The sequence below is a fragment of the Arctopsyche grandis genome, chromosome 8 (genome assembly GCF_051622035.1).
Source record: "Arctopsyche grandis isolate Sample6627 chromosome 8, ASM5162203v2, whole genome shotgun sequence".
Lineage (NCBI taxonomy): Eukaryota > Metazoa > Arthropoda > Insecta > Trichoptera > Hydropsychidae > Arctopsyche > Arctopsyche grandis.
In genome coordinates this window covers 8,747,574-8,770,647 of record NC_135362.1, presented here as the reverse complement: position 1 = coordinate 8,770,647, position 23,074 = coordinate 8,747,574, and the positions used below count along the sequence as shown (strand labels likewise).

The 23,074-nt window shown below is 31.7% G+C and overlaps 1 protein-coding gene across 1 annotated transcript in view; it reads left to right on the top strand.

Moving 5' to 3' along the window:
- The window catches only part of LOC143915205 (uncharacterized), a 203,263-nt gene that overhangs the window by 74,746 nt on the left and 105,443 nt on the right, over positions 1-23,074 (top strand). Inside the window, exon 4 of the mRNA XM_077435704.1 lies at positions 10,229-10,285. The gene's annotated coding sequence lies outside the window, so the exon portion shown is untranslated. The remainder of the gene's footprint in view (positions 1-10,228; positions 10,286-23,074) is intronic.

Genomic DNA, 23,074 nt, shown 5'->3' with positions numbered 1-23,074 from the left:
AGTATTAACCCTCGCTGCACTGCGATGGATAGCGAGTGACCAGAACTTATTTCATTTTATTTCTCCAAATATACTGAATGCACGATCTTCATATTTTATGTATTCTTCATCAAAACCTCTATGATTAGAATTATGTCATTACGAAATAAAATCATTGATCAATATCAACAGAAATAATTATAATTGTGGAAAGCCCCATGTACACGTACCTCACAGATGCGAGAAAGAGGGCGGAATTTAGTACGTTGTGCTCAACGGCCATTGAGAGAATGATATCTGCCTTGGAATGACGGCCCGACTTAAGCGGTTATTTTTTTTTATTTCTTATTTTATATTATTCAACGTAAAATACACGATCAAATGATTTTTATGGTTAATTACAATAAATACCCTCGCAGATTTTGCACAGTGGCTAGCGGTTCGTTTTAACACAGTAAGGCAAGTTTTAATGGCCAACAAATGCATGTAAATATGTGAGAGTTTTATTTTGTAGTATTTATTTATTTATTTTATACCAGGAAGACCTTACCTAATGCGCCTTTCTGGCCAGTTACAAACAATGCAGCATTTTTATTACACAAATCTCATAGCTCATATGTCAAAAAAATGCTCATAGCCGGTATGTGTGAACGTGTATGTATGTATATATGTATGTACATATGTTTGATTATCGAATTTTGTTTTTTATCCTTCGTATATTCTTCAAATACATAGATAAAGTCGTGGGTTGGTCACATCCGATTTTTTTTAATTTACGTGGATTGTTTCGATGAATAATTACTAGACGGAACAATCTATCACGACGGAATCAGACGGAATGTTTTTTTAATTTATTTATTGTGTTGTATTTAATCTTAGAAATCTATGGATTGGAACCGAAAAGTTAAAGAATGTAGCCAAACTCTCAAAATAAGAACGCCAATATGGGAGTATTTTTGGCGTGAAACATCAGGAGAGTTTGCAAAATGCAATTGAACGTTTTTGAAATATGAAAACATGCAATTGAACTTTTTTTTCTTATACATTTAATCCCGGTGCTAGCACCGGGATCCCGGGATCGGAAATCCCCAGCACCGCAATCCCGGTGCTGAAGTAACCTTCCGGGATTGGAAGCACTAATTGCAATTGATATATGTAAATGAATATGAAATTTTATGTCAGTTTCTATAATGGACAAAGAAAATTTGATTTGACAAGTGCTAATTACCATTAGGCCAAACTACAGAGATCCGAATTTTCTACGATGAAATTTCCATCGATGGAAAGTTTGGAGCTTTCCATACCTACACATGTATATAATATGTAGGTAACAAAGACGGGGTTGCTCATCCTTTGTTACTTCCGAATTGGTCGGACGTCGTCCGGTTCAATCTTGCGGCTCGTCTGTAATTAAATAAGTCCGGCTATCCGAGGAGGGAGAGATGAAAGGGGGGGGGGAGCAAGGAAGGACAGGTTAATTGACATATAATGTATCGCATCCATCGCGATTAGTGCATCGTCTGAAACAATTAACCGGCCGATCCGCTGAATACACGCGCTCGTCACGTGCGCGTTCGTTGTTCGGTTTAGTTTAACGAGATTAGTGTAGAGAGCTTTACACCTACCCATTTACCTATCTACGAATTTATGTGTGTGTGTATACATATATATGTACATATGTATATGCCTATCCGTTGTTAGATAATCTTGAATAATGATAGCGGCGGTTAAGTGCGCTTATCAGATAATTCAGTTTGCGACTACGTCACGCTTGTCGGTTGTAGTTTGTGCGAAAGCTCTCAATTTAGGTCGGGGTGTAGGAACCGTTTAAACGGTCGTAGTAGGTGAGATTTTTGGATTAGTGGATCATTTTTAGTGAGGTTGTCGTTTGGCAAAGGTTACTAGGTTGCTACGTTTTCTTTGCTTGGATTAATGGCGATCGCATTTGAATTTCTTGATGCGATTTTGTAACCAACTTAGCAATTGTACAAGTAGGGGTTGCAATTTAACGTCAAATTGCATTAAACGGGTAAACGGTAAATTACTTTTCCTACTACCGGTATTTACTTCAATGGGCGGGCCACGTGGCTAGAAGAATGGACGAAAGGTGGACAAAATAAGTGCTAGACTGGTACCCGAGGGAACGCAGAAGGGTAAAAGGTAGACTGCAGGGAAGATGGGTAGATGGAATTAGGAAAATGTGTGGGGTGCGATGGATATGAGTTGCGCAAAACAGAGACGAGTGTAAGCGTGTTGGAGAGGCCTTCATCCAGCAGTGGATGGTGAGCGGCTGTAGATGATGATGACGACTTATAAATGAAAAAAAGTGGCTTTATGCGGTTACTTTTCCCAAAAACGTTAACCTAGATCAGCGGTTTCCAAACTTTATGCTACTACGCCTCCCTCAAAAATTTTTTTTGCCGCGCCTCCCCACCTTTTATTTTTTAATAGATATAATAATAGAGATACGTTTTAAATAATAAACCTTTATTTAAAAAAAAATACTTAACCCTACAATAGACAGAAGATTAAAAAGGTTTTGCTATAACATAAATTTATACAAACACGTATATTTATTTTTATAATAAACTACATCTAACACATCAAAATTTAGTTCGACGGATGTTGTTGTTTGTTGGCACAAAGTTTATCAAATCTTGGGGGCAATATGGAGAGTGACACTCGTAACTCCTTTTCGACTATTAACCTGGCTCAATATTTGGTTTTCATTGCAGCTAGTGCCGAAAAGCCCGTTTCGCATAAATAAGATGTTACAAACGGTAGAAGCACTTGCATTGCTTTGCAATACAAAGATTCATACTCTCCACTAAGATAAGAAATAAAAAAAAAAAAAAAAAAAAAAAAAATAAGATTCATCCAAAATTTGATTATGGTTTCATTTTGAAACTTTTGTTTTAGTGAACTATCGCATGATAATTCTATCAATTTTTCATTTTCGATGGTTGTCAGCTCGAATTCGTCTTCTTCATTGTAATTAAATGGATTCTGTATCCATAAAAACTTTGAGAAATCAAGGTCTTTGAAATAATTGGAAAAATGCAGCACTATACCATCCAAGTGGTCAGGAAAAGATTTTTACTTGCTTCAATATTGGCTGTGGCCCAGAAATCTTTGGAAAGTGAAAACATATCCAACTCATTCTTTTGTAAATTTGATTTCCATAACTTCAACTTTTTAATGAAAGCTTTTACTTTGTCTTTTTGAACAAATGGATGTATTTGTGATCCCTGCATTGATTTATTTAAACCGCTCAATTTTCCAAAAATTTCAACCAAATAGGCAAGTTTAACAATAAAATTGTCGTTCATCCACAAATGTGCCTCTTCATGTTGGTTTTCTTCGAGAAAGGTTGCTATTTCTTCTTTGAGTCATTTTTGAATCATTTTTGCACGAGATAGCCAGCGAACTTCACAATAATACAAAAGTGAGGTATAATTAGCTTCCATATCAGCGCACAGCTTTGCGAACAGCCATGCTCTCAAAGGACTGTTCTTAATGTAGTCTATAATTTTTATAACTTTTGGAAAAATGCTGTTCAGTTCGTCGCTCATATTTTTTGACACTGGAGCTGCTCTGTGAAGCATGTAGTGCGTCCAGATAGCATGTGGTGCTTTCTTTTTGACCAATGCTTGAAGACCTGCTTTGTGTCCGGACATTGAGTGAGCTCCGTCGGTACACAATCCAACGCAATTATTCCACTTTATGTCGTTTTCTTCAAAAAAACTGTCTATTATATTAAAAATTTCAATGGATGTGGTCTTCCCAAGAATGGGTTTGCAAAATAATATATCTTCTAATATATTATTATCCGCGACATATCGAACATATGCAATTAAATGGGCATCTTTAGCTATATCAGTTGCCTCATCTACTTGTATTGCGAATTTTGAAGTACAAAGCCGAGAAACTAATTGATCGCAAATATCTTCAGATATATCATTGATTCTCCTTCCGACTGTATTATCAGCTAGTGGAATTTGTCTCAACTGTTTTGCATACGATTCGCCGAACATTATTCGAACCATATCAACAGCTGCTGGTAAAAGTAGGGTTTCTCCTATTATATGTGCTTTCTTACATTTTGCGATTCGGTAAGAGACATGGTACGAAGCCAATAATGCGTTTGGTGTAACTGAAAGTATTTTTTTGAACGTTTGCTTCTGAATATTTATCTCATCCAATTTTCTTTGAAAAAATTCTATGGGCTTTTCAACGTACTCAGAATGTAGTTTCTAGGTGCCGTTTTAATTTGACTGGTCTCATACTATCTGAAGCCAAAACTTTCGAACACAACAAACACATTGGTTTTTCCAAACCATCTATAATAACACTTTAAGCTTTATCTCCTTGTCCTTTTTTGATTTTATTTCCACTTGTATAAGCATCAGTATCTTCATTATTGTCGACTTTTCTCTTGTAACCACTCAAAAATGTATCCATTCGGCTAAAAAATATTTTATTGATATAATTTAAAATAAATAATAATGAATTGTAATTATAAAAATATATTAACTATTATTTCGATGAACTGTATCGTCTTTTCTTCAAATCTTTATCTCCTTGTTCTTTTTTGCTTTTATTCCCACTTATATAAGCATCAGTATCTTCATTATTGTCGACTTTTCTCTTGTAATCACTCAAAAATTTATCCATTCGGCTAAAAAATATTTTATTGATATAATTTAAACAAATAATAATTAAATGTAATTATAAAAATATACTAACTATTATTTTCAGAAAGAAATCACGATAAAAACAATATCACATCCCGACAATACGCTTCAGCCACGAGTGACTTATAAATTTGAGGTTATTGTTTCATGCAACTAAAGGTCGTTTTGTGCATTACCGAAAAAGAGCGTTTGCAAAGGCGCGATTTTTAAAATCTTCCTCTCCGGATATTTTTTTATAGGAATTAAATATAGATATAAAAATGAAAGAAAAATAAAAATAAATATTCATGTATTGAATTTTTACTGTTAAGCTACGATATGAAGTTTTATTTATTTGTAGATATTATGGTATGAAAATTATTTTTTTATAAAAGTTTTGGCGCCTCCCCTGGCAGTAGTCCGCGCCTCCCCAGGGAGGCGCGCCTCCCAGTTTGGAAACCGCTGACCTAGATTGAATCTTTAATAATTAAAAATAAATTTCAGGTGAATAATGTCATAATTTATTGTAAATGCGTTAAAGTAAATTTATTACAATAAATAAATTTTATTTAAACCATAAAAATGATTACGTTTATTTATTTAAAGTGAAACAACCGTCTGATCGCATTTATTACAATTTGGTTAGTCTGTGTTGCCAGTGAATTTATCAATTTGAAATTGTCACAGTTTATACTGAAAATAAACAAATACCAGACAATCTTATCCACAATACGCTATTGGCATCGATTTTTAATTTAATATGACGTTAATACGGTTGCATTCGCCACTATGACGAAACGTAATGCGTGAATATTTCTACAGTGGCCAAAAAAACCGGTTCTGGTTGATACGTTTCAGTGACATGTACTGCTGTATAATATAAATACACCGCGTCAGTTGCTGCTGTAAAGGGCACGTCACTAGTACATACATTACGGAACGTGTCCATTATATTTCCGTACTACTGTTTACGTGCAAATCTTAAGCTGTACTGGTTTAAACGAACCTTCAATTAGCAGGTATAATGTATGTAAGTACATCCTTTATATAAAATAAATAATTGTAGACAAGTCAATTTCTAAAATTAGCACTATAGAAATCGTATTTTAGAAAGTAAAATTTAATTTTAAAAAATCCAAAAAAAAATTCTAGCTAATATTCAATTGTCGAAGCGTTAATTGAGCACGTTTGCCATGTTTTTGCAGCACACCAAAGCTAAACATGGAAACAGCTTCAATTCCGCATCTGTTGAATTTACCTACCGCGCTTAATTATTACCGTTTAATTGCTTGTACGGGAAGCTATGTAGGTGAATTTTTCGAGCTTTCGTGCAAAAGAGAGCTTTTCTTCTATTACGTACGACTGGCGATAAGCGATCGGTTCTGCGAGTACACGTTCGCTTGCTCGTTTGCTGCAGTTGCAGATTGCACATGCACTTGTCGTATAGCAAAACAGGCCCGTCCTGATCCCCGGGCCGAGATAAGGTCTCGCAAAGCTCGGTCCGTTCGAGATAACAATTGCAGGTGGATTTATTCAGAATGGTCCGGCCTGGCAGGTGGTTCTATCGGATAAAACGGCAATCTGTAAGCGCTCGCGGTCTTCTCGATAAATCATCCTGATCTAATCGGGAAATTGTTGCTTAATATGTAGCGGCCGTAGTTAAACTGTGTTACAGGTGAATTATGGTGTCGTAGAAGAGTGTGTTTTACCTGACAAGCTACGGCTGCTGTTATTTTTTTAACGCTTATTTATGGGCGCGCTTTATGGGTTTGCGGTTTGGTGAATATTTGAAAATACTTTTCAACGTACATAATAACAATGTTGAACAAATAAAGGTTCTCCAATAGGCTTCGCGCTCGTTTAGTTCATTTCAAAACTGCATTGTGTTCAATTAATGGTTTAAATTGAAAGCATTGCGTCTCACGTTCACAATTTCAGCTCAGCTCCCAATTAAGATGCAGTAATTGGTCCGGTCGTGTAAATTACTTTTTTATATATACATACATATGTATTCGTAGTCGGTGCTGTAGAAAGTTATTTCGATCAAAATAGTCCTAATTAGATAACTTTTGAAATGCTGAATACTTTTTCTGTATAGCTTCATACAAAAATTTTCACATTTGATTGCGGAATACTTTTAGTTAACCATTAAAAATTTCAGAATTATTAACAGTTGCTTCAGAAACCACATTCATTTTCATATATCTATAAATGTATTTTACATACATATACATATATGTAAGTGTACTTTAAATTTTAAAAAGCTTTCTATATACGTATAAATTATGGAATTATTATTAAATAACCAATATCTAATTTAGCATTATTTATTGTTTTATATTTTCGATGTAGTTTTTAAGAAAGGTGTGATATCGTGATGACCTTTTATTTGAAAAAAGGCTTCAAGGTATTTTCATTTCTGATCGATATTAGAAAAATTGCTCGATTGGCGGAAGAAGGTCGTAAAAAACGATGAAAGATACTTGTTAGATTTTTTTCTGTATAATACCTATATACAAATATTTTGAATACTTTTTGTTTCAACCAAATGACTTGACCCATTGTTATAATTACGGATCATTTTTCAGAGCTGTATTTTTTGAATTTATAATGCTTGACCACTATGGACTGTAATACTGGTATACCGATTTACCGGTAAATCGACAAAATTTGGTTATCGGTAATAACCGTTAATTGTTTTAACGCGAATTAAGTGCATATTATTGGATACAGACATATTATTGCATTAAAAATCGATGCAAATGGCGTATTGTGGATGAGGTAGTTTGGAATTTGTTTATTTTCAGTATTAAATGTCCAAAAAGATGCATTCGTAAGTTTGCTAAAAGTATCAATACAGACCAACCAAATCATAACCAATGCGATCAGACGGTTATTTCACGTATGATCCAAACATTAAATAAATAAATATGATTGGCTAATACGTAGATAAAAAATAGATTATTAAAATTAATTATTACGAATGGACTTTAGAATGTTACGAATTAATTATTATGAATGGAATTATTATGAAGTAACAGTATACCGTTAATGGGGAAAATTGTTGACTTTTATTGGTTTAACGGTAGTGGGAAAATTGTTTACCATTTACCAGTAAATGGAATTCAACAGTAAATTGCAATCCCTGCTGACTGGCTTTGAAAAATATTGGAAAAATAATTTAATTGAAATTAAATATATGTTTTTGATGAGTTTTAAATATTTTAAATACATAATTAAATCAATTAAGATATTCATTTATATAATAAAGCTATATATGTATGTTTAGGGTCAATCAAAAGTATATTAGCTAACGCATAAACTGAGAAATTTGTAAATAACTTTTAAAGCTCAATTTTATGATCCAATACATACAGGTATGCTTATATTGATCGTTTAATGACAATCGTTATGAGATGAAAAATCATAAACGTAATACCTTATGTTTATGTACAAAACAGCGAGCAATAAAATATTTCGCTTTACGTAATGCTCACAATTTCAATAATTTAAGAGTTTTGCGTCTTCTTTATAATGCATTGGTCCGAAGCATTTTGGAATCTGATGCCATTATATGGAGTCCCAGTGAATTAACTCACTCTCTAAAAATTGAAAGAGTTCAAAGGAAGTTCCTCCGCTATCTATATATGAGGGAGTTTGGATACTACCCTCAACTGTTTCCTAGTGCTTTTGTACAAGGTTCTGTTGGCTATAGTTCCCTATCTCATCGGCGGGATATGCATCTTGTGTGTCATTTCTTCAAATTATTAAGAGGTGATATTTACAACCCAACTATATTGGAAGAAATGAAATTTTGGGTTCCATCTCGCCTCATTGATTATCGATTGCGTCCATTGTTCCAAACTATTAAAGCAAGAACTAATGTTCTTGCTTTTTCACCAATCGCTCGAGTCTTACGCTGCTTGAATTTGGTCAGCAATCACATTGATATTTTCAATATTTCACCGGATAATCTATCCGTATTTTTACTGTTTTTTACTTTTAATTCAATTTAAACTATTTATATATATGTTTTTTTTTGTGTATTATTTTCATTTTTGATTTTTCAATTTATTAATTCTCAATTTTTCAATTTTTAATTTTTATGTACAATTTTTTAAATGTTTTATTTTATTTGTTTTTCTATTATTGTTGTTTTATTTTTTCTTATGTATTTGATCTTTTATGTATTGTCTGGCCACAGTGTCATATTGGGGTGACCTGTAAAGACTCTGTGGTATACTTGTATATTAAAATAAATAAATAAATAAATAAATTTATATTGCAGTACGTTCATGCACTCTATAGGCCAAGTGCAAAACATCAACTAATTAAATGCAACATTAAATTTTAATCTAACCTAAATAAAATGCATTCATTGTTCACAGTTGTTTCGATTTAAATTGTTCAGTAAATAAATTTTAAAACACACGAAATTGAATAATTGAAAATTTATTTGATCGCTTTACATATTAATACGCACACGCGAACAGTAATAACAGTGGGTACACACTTTAACCAGTTAGTTAGTTAACAACGCGGATGAGAGCGATACGCATATAAAACGTAAACACACATACGTTAAACTAATATTAACACAACGGCGTGGAGTGTTGTTGAAATTAATTGTTAAACAACGACCCCGATTTCATAATGCAAAATGTTTGTAGAAACCAAACCGAACTGGGTAATTTCCCGGCAAAAATATTTTTATTTATATGCACTATCGACAGTTTCGGCACTGTGTCTTTTTAACGTCAGGATATTACATCACTGAAAATGATAAGCAAGATTTGTTTATTATCCGCATACATTCGTTCAACGTTCGTACAAAGGAAATCGTAGAGATAAAGACCATTATGTACACTTTTACGATTAAGGTTATATTATTAAGATAATAAGGATACGTGGCAGGTCTGACGGTGTTGTATTATGGCACAATACTTATGTATATATGTATACGTTTTTTAAATTGAATTATGCATTAGAAATAAACATAAGGTTACAGTATCTTCGTCATTGATCTAGTTTCAGTTAATGCGAATAAATCATGATGCGTCAAAACTTCCAAAATAAATGAAAATGGTTCAGATTTTCAGCTTCGTATTTCAATATAATAGTATCTTTCGGTGTTTGGTGACGGAAATAAAGACATTCCTATGTGTTTTGACTAAAAATATGCTTCAAATTGAGTTACAAATAATAAATCTGATTTTCTTCGAATATGTCATGCATGAATGGATTGTTAGAAAATTTTTCGAATTCAGAATAGTTTTTCGTGGATTTTTCCATAACTTGACGAATACTAGAACTGTTTTCTTTATGTAGACATATTAATATCGAGGATACATAACTTGTTCATTAAATAGCATTGACAATTTGCGAAAGCTTCTTTCGTTTGTCACGTACACACTTGTGTCAGCAAAGTTGTATGATAAATGGCGCATTGTGTGCAACTACATATCTAATGTTGCGTTTGCATGTATAATAAATTTAAGTTGAAAGGTACATATTCTCATTTTAAATGTCGCTCTAATTGGCTCTTCTTGTATTAAATCCTATTTTTATTTTTACAGAAATCGACTCGTCTGCAAGTGGACGCGTACAAAAGTTCGCACGTGAAACAAAGAAAGGTAAGATTGATTAATCGATTAAATTCAATTCAATGGCGATTACATTATAATAACATTTAATAAATTGCATGATAATGTAATGGCATTAAATGTCACAACAGCATTGAAAAATTGATCATTTTTAATTAAAATTGATTTAGCGTTCGCATAATTATGCGAGAAGTCTCTTGCAATAATGTGCACGCATTGACTATTAAATTTAATATTATTCAATTGAATTTATTTGTATGTATTATATTATACGCCGCTCAAGCGTGGTATATAAAATGGTTAAATATTTATCTTGTGGAATTGGCTCTTTAATTAAAATTTATCTGCGTACGTATAGTGCAATATGTTTGTATTAATTCATATTTAATTTATCGCTTTTAATAACTTCAGTCGCGATCAATCATTTGGACTGCAAATATTGATACGTTTTTTAATTTGAATTAAATCAAAAGCGCTATTTTCGTTAAGTCAAGGTTATATTTTCAAAGGAAATGTTCAAAGTACTTAAATGGCTAATGATTTATTTCATATATTGAATGGACGGATTTTACGATTGGAATGATTCAAACGTGCAACGTGTTCATTTAACGATGAAATTATTTTGATACTTCGATTTGGGTGGTTAAAATTGTAATAAAATTTGTTTTTGGCGAAAGACTACGCTTAGTATTAAATTCTTTTGCAATTGGCAGTGCCTTAGGTCAACTTACATACTTGTTTTATTTTTTTGCACCCTAGAAAGCCACACCTTTGTTCTGGTTATAAAATTATTCGCACTTCGGACCTCCCGCGGATCGTTCAAACGTTTTATCACTGAACTTAATCTAGACAGACCACATCTATACGGCGTGTAGAGAATGAAAGTCTCGTCGTATGGGGTCATATTTTTTGTCTAGACGACGTGTGAAAATAAAATTATCAATAGCTATCGTGATGCAATTGTAAAGGTGACACACGTGCTCGATACGAATCGGTTCATTTCTGCACCATTTGTTTTATGGCCAGACGAACATCGAGATTGTTCTGTTCGAAGTATGCCATATCATATTTCAGGCTGTGCACTTTATATTGTGTGGTATATATGTATATACAAATGTACAATATGTAGTATGTTTGAAGGTTTGAAAAATGAACAAAAGACAATATAGCGAGGAGAAAGATGTCACCGCAAATGTGACCCTTAAAAACTCTCTCGTTAAAATTTTTATTTGTTTTTGGATGTTGCTGGTTGTTTCAATTCGATTTTATCACTTGATAGTGTGTATGAAATTTGAGCATGAAGTTCTTGATAATATCAAATAAAAATCCGCAATGCGAAAAATGCGGAGTGAGATGATTGTCGATATAGTTTATGTGGGTGTTGAATGCAAGGAGAAATTTTATGTGTAGGTTTAAATTCGACTTGAATGACATTGTTCTGATTGTACGCTGTTAGGATGTATAAATGGACCAAATTACAAGAGAACTCCAATCTAAAATAAAATAGTAGTTGATAGTAATCCTAGCAATATGAATATTCCAAATTTAGTACAAGAGTTGTCAACCGGTCGATGGTGAAGCAACTCAATAATTACGATTGTGCATTTTGAAAATAGTAATTATTTCCATATTTTAAAATAAAATATAAACAACAATTAATTTGATTAGATGTAAAGTTTTTCGGAGAAGAAAATTTAAAATTATTTTGGAGAAAATTTGCTGATTCACAATGAAGTTAGATGGTTGATCAAACAATATTCGTTTCGAGAGTTTTTGCCTGAAATAAGAACATTTTTAATTGAGAGAAAGAATAATAATGCGACCTATCTTCAAAACAAGGAATGGTTTTTAAAAATATCGAATCAATTTAATAAGAGGCTTACTGAATTTAACGAGCTTCATTAAATTTGCAGTTTCTTATCATCACCTTCAAATATGAATGAAAATAATGTCCAAAGTCTTGCAAAAACCACTGTAATGATTTTGAAAATGTAGAATGACCATTGATTGAATTTTAAAAATTACATAACGTTGACACAATTGCAATTTTCTTATAAATTAAATGCATTGAGTTAAGAAAAATACTTATGAAAATAAAATTATGAAAATTTTAATATTATTATCATATTTTGCGTTTAAAAATTAAATTTTTTTTATCTTTTAAGAACTACAAAAATAATTATTCTTATTTAAAGTCAATCGCCATGAAAAGTAGCTCCCAATCTGCAAAAGTTTGGGTACCCTTGGTCTAGTACATATATTAACGATGCATTTTTTCTTACAGTTTTCCACTTGGTGATTAAAATGCAGAAATGCGAATTTATTTTAAGAACTTGTGATGTTTATAGCTTTAAAAATTTTATAGTCGTAGAGTTCTGCAATTCAGCAATTCTTCCGTTATAGATTTTCCCATTTTCTCGTAATAATTATGTGAAATATTGCCTGGAGTATATTTTTTCACAATTTCCAATCCAAAGGTTTTAAGTATCGTTACTCAATGATACTTTTTTTTTATTATTATTTTATGGTTCAACTTAATAGAATCAAACGTCACAATGGGAGTGGATACACATTATAAATTTTGTTAACCTTAATCTGTTGGACGCACATATATTATTCGATTGTCGCAAACGTGATCCATTAAATTCTATCGAAAAGAATAAATTGAATGCATAACTTTTAAATTTCAACGTTCGACCATAATTCATAGTGGATTTATTGACGCCCGCCGTGTTCAGGCCGAGTAAATAAAATTAGTTCGATGTAAAGATAATGCTTTTCAAACCTGTTCGGACACATCATTGAAACGCGTGTATTCAGACAAAATTAGATTCATGGATGTTAATGATCGTTTACGTATGTCTATGGGTTTTAAAAAAATATATTATACACGCAAGATCGTAAAAGCTTGTGCTGCAAAAAAATCGCACGATTCGCACGTTGTGAAACGGATTATTTGAATCTAGTATATGTATATGTTTTTTTTATCAAACTGCTTGGATGTGTCTATCGTTGGAACGATGTGAGCAATCGAAATAAATCGTCTTTGAGTTCTGTACAATAATAATTGTCGGGAAATACCATCAGCGAGAGGCGACAGAGCCATGGGAATTTCCCGATGCAATATCATTGCAATATCCCGTTTCGCAATGTGAACATTCGTGGAGAAATTCTTGAAAGTCCATCGACAACTACCGATAAACCATACTATTGTGAAATTAATCATAATTTGAAACGGTCTATATTGTTTATTTTGCGTTTAATTGTTTTGTACAAAACAATTCGCATTTGATATTACTATTCATTGTCCAATTGATAGGTAAAACGTTCATTGTAATTTTGTAATGAAAATATATAGTATAAAAGTAAATTTCTCAATAAGAATCCTAACAAATGTCGTCAATTATGATTAAATATATATAGAAAGCTTTATATAAATAATTTGATTACATTTTGATCTACCGCTGTATTATACATACAATGTATTGATCTAATTTACATGTCTATGCGTATAATAGTTTAGAAATTTTAGATTATATCTTTTCATTCATTGTTGATGCTAAAAGCTTTTAAATCGAGAATGATATCTAGACGCTATATCTATTTGGAATAAATGATTACATCTGTATTTAGTGAATGACAAATACGTCCGTTTTGATTGCATAATTTATATACATATTGTCGACTGAGTGGAAAATAAATAAATACAAATGATAATCAGATTTACGAATATTATATATTCAAAAGATCCTAAGTGAGTACAACTTTTTGTGGCATGTTTTTCGAACGATTGTTGAGTCATTAATAATTAATAAAAAATATAATATCGTAATAAAGTGTATTATTTTTATTTAAGTTTGTTTGGAATCATCACTGCAACAATTCGCTTAAGTGATATTGTAAGCCGTTCAATTCATCCAATCTAATTTGTTCGGAATTTTAAACATAGGCATTTAATATGAATTGTTTTTATATCATGTTTATTATATTATATTATATAAGAATTATAAATTCAGCGCCAAATTAATATTTCGCAACGGAAGTGAATTTTTCATATCGACAGTATTATTATAATATATGTATATATGTACATTGTATAAAAACATCGACGTTTCAATTAAAATATACGCGTTCCACGCTTGTTAACATTCATACATACAAGTATTTATGATTTAATGAATTTATACAATATCGCCAATGAGAGAAAGTTGTCCGCTGAAATGGCCAACGTTTTGGAAAAGCTAGTAGTTTGTTTCAAAGCTTTTTTTTTTATTTAGACCCACATATGGACATATATTCGAGAAAATATAAAGCAATATAAATCTGCGATTATTTTTGTAGGGATTCCAAAAATACCGACATTTGTTACTACCGGTACTACCCAAACATTTTGGAACATTGTCGGTAGTACCGGTGTCTACTGGTATTGATTTATTTAAGCAATTTGTACAGTTAAGTTCAATTTATTTTTAGCTTATTATTTTCTCAATTACAAAATAATTTGTTGATTCTTTCTTAAATTGCGCGAGTAACCGATCAGCGCCTATTAAAAAATGTAAATATTTTTTTGTGTGATTCATGCTTTGAAGAATCGTTGTCTAGAAGGGATGGTTTTAGCTTTTGAATATGATATACATATATTTAGCGGCGTGGTCTAGTGGTGAATGTTGAATTATTCCGTACTTGATGTTACGAGTTCGATTCCCCGCTAAGTCTCGCCGTTGGCCAGACCTTGATTTGTCTAGGTCGATCGTTTCTTATCAGAATTTGCCAATTTTTCTGATTTTCATTGAAACGATACCTGTAAAATTGGCGTTTCCTTCCCAATTTTCTGTTGCGAACCTTTAGTTATTCTTATATCTTAGGTTTCGCCATATTGCTCACCATAGATGTCTCTGTGGTTGTTTATCGAATATAAAATTCGTATTGTTACATGAAAGTTATTCATCGTTATTTATCGTATTAATACGATGTTTGTAATATATATATACTGACCATAGATGTCAGATATTTAGATTTACATGTATCTATGTAATAATTATGTGGACCAGGAAGGCGCATTTGGGGTTTAACTGTTAAGCCTTCCTGGTATATTTGTATATATGTATGTGAAAATATGTATGTAATAATAAAAATAAATTTGTATATTCAAATAATTATCGAATGAAAAAAAATAAATTAATTGGAAGGCGATGAGGCTTCTCATTATAAATAGTCAGTTATAAATCAAAATATTCATTCGGAAATAGTCTCAGGTATAAATACGATGTTTTCGGCATTCTTTATTTTTGATTTTAAATTTATCATACACTTAGCGTCTCCTTTTAGGATGTTACCAGGTCAAAAAGGATGTTGAGTGTTGACACATTTTTCGGATAATCTATTCAAACTGGTCGATACAAATAAATTCAACTAACATAAAAATTCGGCACTTCCGGTAGTACTGAAGTGTGACTTTTGTCAAAAAACCGGTTATTTTGGATAGTACCGGTATTGGAATCCTTTTATAAGTATGTATATCGTTGAATAGAGTAAGAATAGCAAATTCAGATCTGAACTTGTATCATATTTTCTTACACTAAAGAAAATCGCGTCTGTTTGGATTGATTAATTTTAATTTTCCACTCCCTGAAGTAAACTATTCAATTACCATTTTGACTGCAAATTCAGGACATAAAATAATGATAACAACTATTTCAATTTTTGAAATAGAAATTCTGAAAATTCTAAGCTAGGTTTTACGTACATATAAACATATGTATAATAGTTCTACATTGAAATATATGTAGTTCTGTTTCCAGTTCACTTTTTTACGGATTTTTCTTGTTTTGTTTGGTACGAATTGGTTTATGTAGTGTGTAGGTACATACATATGTACGTATGTATGTATGTATATATGAATGTAGGTATGTACGTCCGTTCAAAGTTCACAAATTCAATTCCGATATGAAAATCTGAAATTATACATACTCGGGCAAGTTTTACACGGCGAGAGGAGTCGGAATCGGAAAGTACTTCTTCAAAAACTTCATTTCGTGTCTGACGGAATATGTCAGAACTTTGGGTATCCCGGGTAGTCCGGGGTAGTCTTTCATCGCAATCACTCTTCGCCGGGGCGATGACAGCTCAAAATGAAGACTTGATTTTCTAAAGACTGACGCTTTTATACACTTTCTCCGTAGCGTTTTTGCCATTCTTTCTTCTACTTCGTCTTTTCGTCTACTACGAGTTAAATTCACCGTGAATAATTTCGGCGCAAATGAGTACGTGCGCAGTTTTCAAGACGATCACTCCAAGCCAACTTTGTCAGTTCGACCTTTAAAATGTTATTGGATACCGAACCTTTTTTCTTCGACGACCTCCGTCTCTTCCCTCCCTCCTTCGTGCCCTCACACTCCCCCTTTCATTCCCTTCTCGCAGAAGTTAAAATGAAATCGAAAAGAAAACCATTTAGACACGAGGAACAAAATCAGCAGGATATTCATATATACATACATATGTACATATGTAATGTACGTAGCTATAGTACAATATAATATAATATAATATAATGCGAAAAATAGAAAGCTTATGTAACACTAAAATTAAAGCACTTTATCATATGTATTAAAATTGTAAATTTTTGCATATTTATTTATACTTTATTTATACCAGGATTGCCTAATAGGTAACCCCAATGCGCCTTCCTGGCTAGAAACATTTTATATTTGATACAAGTATTACTAGTATTATACTAAGTAAATAAATACATATCAATTATAATCCACAAAGACATCTATGGTCAAATTTGTAAATTTGCAGCATTTTATACAATTCAGCGAAATTCGAGATTGCTGAAAACTCAAAATTTTGCGAGGAAATAGGTAAGGTTGCCAATTTGTTGGAACCGTTTCAATGAAAATTAGATAAATTGGCAACCTCTGATAGGAAACAATTGACCTGGAGTCAAACATTCAAGGTCTGGCAAACAGAAACCGGTGGGATTTGAACCCGTGATCACTTTGTTCGAAGCATTATATGCTAAACACTAGTATATTCTGTTGGTTATAAAATACCATGTACAAATGTATACTTTGCATACATTATGTAAAATTATTTATAAAATTAGGTAATTATTTTGAATAATTGCATTTAATATTATCAAACGTAATAGGATAATTATAATTGTGCAGTATTTTTATCTCATGTTGATTTGTTTCATCTCGATAATTAGCGCTTACAAAAATGGCGTATTTCCTATTTATATAAAAGTAAAACATATGCATTTTTATTATAAATTTATTCTTATGAAACACAATATTTTACATTCATTATGTACCCATTTAATATTTTTGGTGATTTTTTTGCATTTCGCATACTTAAATATTATAATCATTGCTGAACAGTGTATTTTGTACTTAAACTTAATAAATTTCACAAGAAAAAATGGATTATTTTCATCTCAAAAAAATATTAGAATAGTGTATTTAATATATTATATGTATGTTACAGTTCAAGAGTTTACTCCAGTTAGATCGTGAATATACAAGTATGTGCATACATAAACTATTAGTCTTAGTTTAAGTTCTAACAGTCAAAAGCAATCGAATAGACTCACCAGGTGTTGCATGAAACTACTAGCTGTCCAAACTTTTGAGTTGTCAAAACCTTTGAGATGTCAAAACGCCAAGTATTTAAAAGGGAAATTCTATGGAAACCATATTACAAATAATGCTTTTATTCCCGTTTCCGCTAATTTTTAAAATATTGCTACATACAGGATGATTAAGCTCATGCCTAATGGTTTGTGCTCATGCCTAAATAGTTAGTTTGTCAATTTGTGCTTTTGTGTACACTATAGCTGGCCAGCTTGGTTCATGTATGATCAAATTATTATGTCCATAAACGAAGGAAATGCACATTTGGACTGTAACATATATGTACATAAAGCTTGTAATATGGTATTCGAACATAAGCTCATTAATACTCGGCCTAATGTTTTTAATCCTATGGTTAAACGTGGCATATTATAAACATATTATACATAATACTTTCTTTTTTATTTGCAATCATTGATCACTATTATATATAGTTCAAATTTACGTAAATTAGTTTCCTATGCATACATACAAAACACCTTCGTGATGTGAAAACACAATGCATATTAAAATAAATCTGAATTGTATTTGAAGTTATACTAAAGAGGCATTTTATTTGTTTGCGTTGTAAAGAAGATTCGTGCACAAAAATATTTTGATAGTATTCTTGAATTCCGTGATGTACATTAATAATAATTTTATATAATACTTCCGAGAGTGAAAATGTCTATTGTTTAATATGCGAATGGTTAATTAGACCTTGACTCATACAAAAAGTAAAATCCAACCGTATAAAATAATATAAAATTATGAGAAAAAACGCATTGTTTAGACGTGAAAAATATAAAACTGTGAGAAAAGCACATGTAGGTCAAGCCTGTGTAATTATTGATTAAACATAGTCGCGATTAATCATTCCGTACGCCATCTTTTTATCCCTTCAAATGCACCTTATCTCGCAGAGGGATCTCACCCTGTGAAACGGCAGCCGTAACAATAATGAGAAAACGATTTTTCTTTAAATATTACCAATACGTTCTGCAGATAAAACAATACCGGAGGCTATGAAAAATCACACACACACACACACATATATAATAAAAAATAGCGTGAAATCGAGTATCCTAATTTGCATGTCGATCGGATACGATCTACCCCTCGGGGAAGGGCCGTTAAACGGGGCGACTTTTCACGGCAATAAATGCCCAAGTTTAGCACGGACGTGTGTGTGGCTTCGGTATTGGTATCTGAAGTATAAAAGAAATCATATTCATACCGTAAAATATTATCGGCAGATCGGTGGAGATTAAATCTCGAAGCATTGCTCGAACTTCGCAATGCAAAAGTTGAAGGACACCGCGAGCCCGTTAATAATTAAAGCTTCATCTCGTAAAGCGCGTCGTTCGTCGTTATAATGGTCGTTAATTTCTGCCCCGTGGACTTTGTCGGCTCCTATGTAATTATTGACGTTTTAGATCGAGACTTTATTAATGTCTGCAATTTCCAATAAAGATTCCCGTATAATTTCCGAGTCGCGAATAATACCCGACTCTCCTCAGAAAGGCTTCCATCGAAATATAATATATAAATATGAATATAATGAACGTTGATATTATTATTATTATTAAATCAATGATAAAAAATATATGCACAATGGTGTAATTACAATAAACAGTTGGATTTATTGTCGATATAAAATGTTGAATAAATGTAAAATATGTATTTACTAAATGTTTTCACCTTGTTCGATATACATACAAAAGCATATGTCGCTATTTTGTATAATATGTTGTTGAAAAAAAACCGTACGAGATATACATACGTATATACAAGCTTTTGTGATAATGCCAATGTGTTGACGATATAAATACATGTATTTTATTGAAAAAGTTCAGCGTTTCGTAATATTTAAGAATTTTTATTTTTAACCAAAGAATCTGTTTACACGCGTGTGAATAATTGAAACATTTAATCACTTGTTTATAGTTTTCGTCATAAAAATGCTGTCAGTATATCAAGTACATATGTATTTTATGTACCTTCTGATCTTAATAAATATTTACTTATACATTTGATTAATGCATATATCATGTTCAGATAATATCTTATGTCTATTCTAATACTACTGGTCCAGTGATCATAATAAATTTTACACATAATTTTTCTTGTTAGTATTAAGTAAGTATTATTTTATTTTAGTGTAAGCATATACTTATTTAATGTAAGTAATATTGAAAGATATATTCAATGGAAAATATTTATCTATAATTTTTTTCATTATATTATATAATAAATTAATCACAAGATCATTATTTGATACTTGGTTTGTTCAAAATGTTTATTTCAGTTTCATTTGAGAATTTCTGTAGCTGTAAGTTGAAGTTGTTCTGGAATATCAGAAACTTTTTATTCTATTTATTGTGATTGTTTCGATAGTACGATTCATTATGGCACTAAGCTATTTTCTTATTTCATCCTATTTAGAATAAATAAAACCTATATATTAAATAATATAAAACCTCTAAAAAACATATCTATCATTGGAATTATGGGGAATTTGTCAAAAATAATTATATAATTGAAATTAATATTACATAAAACGATTAACGACCACCTGTTTGATAATAAAATATCGTTATTATATAGTTTAGGAAAATAAATGGATGGAACATGAAATTTTCCACGTGGAAGGTAAAATATTGTTTGTTTCTTCTACAATATATGTATATGAACCGTTATATTTGAAATGAAGTTAAGTGGCATAAGTCCACTAAACTTCATTTCAAGAAATATCTCACAAAACATTAAATATAAAGTTTTGTATTTTTAAATATTTAAAAATATTAGTGACCTGTAATATGTTTATTTTTCTTTTCCGAGATTCTGGACATATCGAATTAAAATAAATGATAACAGTTTGTGAATCAACCCAAACAGAAATAGTGTTTTGGAACTGAAAATTGGACTTCCGCCACGCTCAAATATATACATAATTCAAATATCACTTAATATATAACCTATGTATATGCTTTCGAACGTAGTTCGTTCGAGGTTCGAGTCCCACTGGATCGAGTCCCAGGGGTTCGAATCCCACTGGTTGCTGCTGGCCAGACCTTGGTTTGTGACTCCAGGTCGATCGTTTCCTATCAGAGTTTGCCAATTTATCTGATTTACATTGAAATGGTTCCAACAAATTGGCAACCTTTGCCCATTTCTCGAAATTTTAGAGTTTCTGGCATCTCGAATTTCACTGATTCGTATAAAATGCTGCAAATTTTTCATAAATGTCATGCAAATTTTGAGTTTTTGAACATCTTAAAAATTTGACGATTTGTATGAAAAAAATGCTGCGAAAAATGTTTGTTTATCAAAATTTGTCAAAAATTTATCCCAAATGTCTCTATTTTATTTTATTTTATTTTATTTTATTAATTGAAAAATCAATCTCTATGATGCTTTGTTAAAATTATTCCAAAAATTGTAAATCAATGTTTGTCATTGGCCAGGAAGGCGCATTGGGGTTTACCTGTTAGGCCTTCCTGGTATTAATATATGGTATATATATTAGCCAGCAGTATGGCCTAATGGTAGCGTGTATGTTTAGCGCCAAGTGATGAGTGGGTTCAATCCGCCATACTGCTGGTTAGATTTGGAGGTATTTGTAACTTCAAATCGATCGTTTTTTATCAGAGTTTTCCAATTTTATCTGATCATTGTTGAAACGGTTCCTCAAAATTGGTAAAAAATCATCTTTCCTGTTGTCACAAATCTTCTGTATTTATTGTGTGTATAATTTGTAAAAATTATGTACAAAATCCAAATCCATAGATGTCTCAATGGATTAATTCTGTAATTAAAAATTAATTAATTAATTGTTATTTCGTGTTCTTTAACTTCTGGAAATACAGTGATTTGTGTAATAGTAAAATGCTGCATTGTTTGTAATTAATTGTCCAGGAAGGCTCATTGGGGTCTTCCTGTCAAGCCTTCCTGGTAATGTATGTAAAAATAAAATAAAATAAAAAATATGCATATAAAAATAAAGTATGTAATACGCAAAATTAATAGTCAGAAAAGAAAATATTTAGTAGATAATTATATGACAAGAAATAAACCAAAAATCTACTATTATCTCACACATTTTATCATTGTACGTGTTTTCAATATGTAACACGTAATTTCCATCACGTGTGAGGGCTTTTTTCCTGGAATCTCTGGAAGCTTCGCACGAGCTTCGATTAATAAGTATTTTACGCTCTCGTAAATCGAAGAGGCCGCCCGCGATAATAACACGTTGTAAGGGATATTTCTCATTAAAGTACCTATGTACATACATAATGTATATGTGAAGCTCACAGCTATCAAACTAGAATCTTATTATTTATGAATCCCTTGAAATAACCGACACGCAAGACGTATTACGATATCAATTTTAGACATCGCATCGCACAACGGCTAATTTCTCCATTTCGTATATCCAATTACCCGTCGTGACCTTTTTATCATTCCCTTCGAGTGTGATATCTGATCTTCGTGTCGGTATACATACTGGTAGTTTTTATTTATTTTTTGATACTGCACGCACAAGAATGCAAGTATTGCACACGCGAAGAATTTACACGTACGCGTTAAATTATGTAACGCTACAATGTTGTTTTGTCTTGTATTCAAAATGTTTTGCAGTGTAATCGAACGTATTTTAATTGATCTGTCACGCTGTAAATTAAATTATTACACATTGTGGGGAGCGTTCGTGTTCTTTAGTGGCTTTAATTGAAATGAGAAAAATGACTCAGTTTGTAGGACAGTGGTCAGAAACAGGCGACTCTTTTTATAATAAAATGTGCCTTTCAACATCACCTATTCTTTACGTAAAATTCGAATAGTAAAATAATGTTCAAATTTGATTTAATTTAGGCTTCAATGTATACGCATGTGTACCTATTGTTATCATGGATCAAAGTATTGATATATTATGTATATGAATGAAGGCGTTTATCTTAGAATATGTATCGTAATTTTTGTACAGTGATCATCAATTTAGTTCTTAAATCATTTTTTTACATATTTCAAGATATTTAGATATACATACATACATATATAGCTTGAAAAAGGTTCTCAATTGCTGGTGTAAGAGCTTTGGCCGGAGGATAATTTACTGCATGACTGTCATCCGACAAACATTTTTCCCGTTCTATATACGTCAATTGATCTCTACCAGATCATCGATTTAGTTATGAAA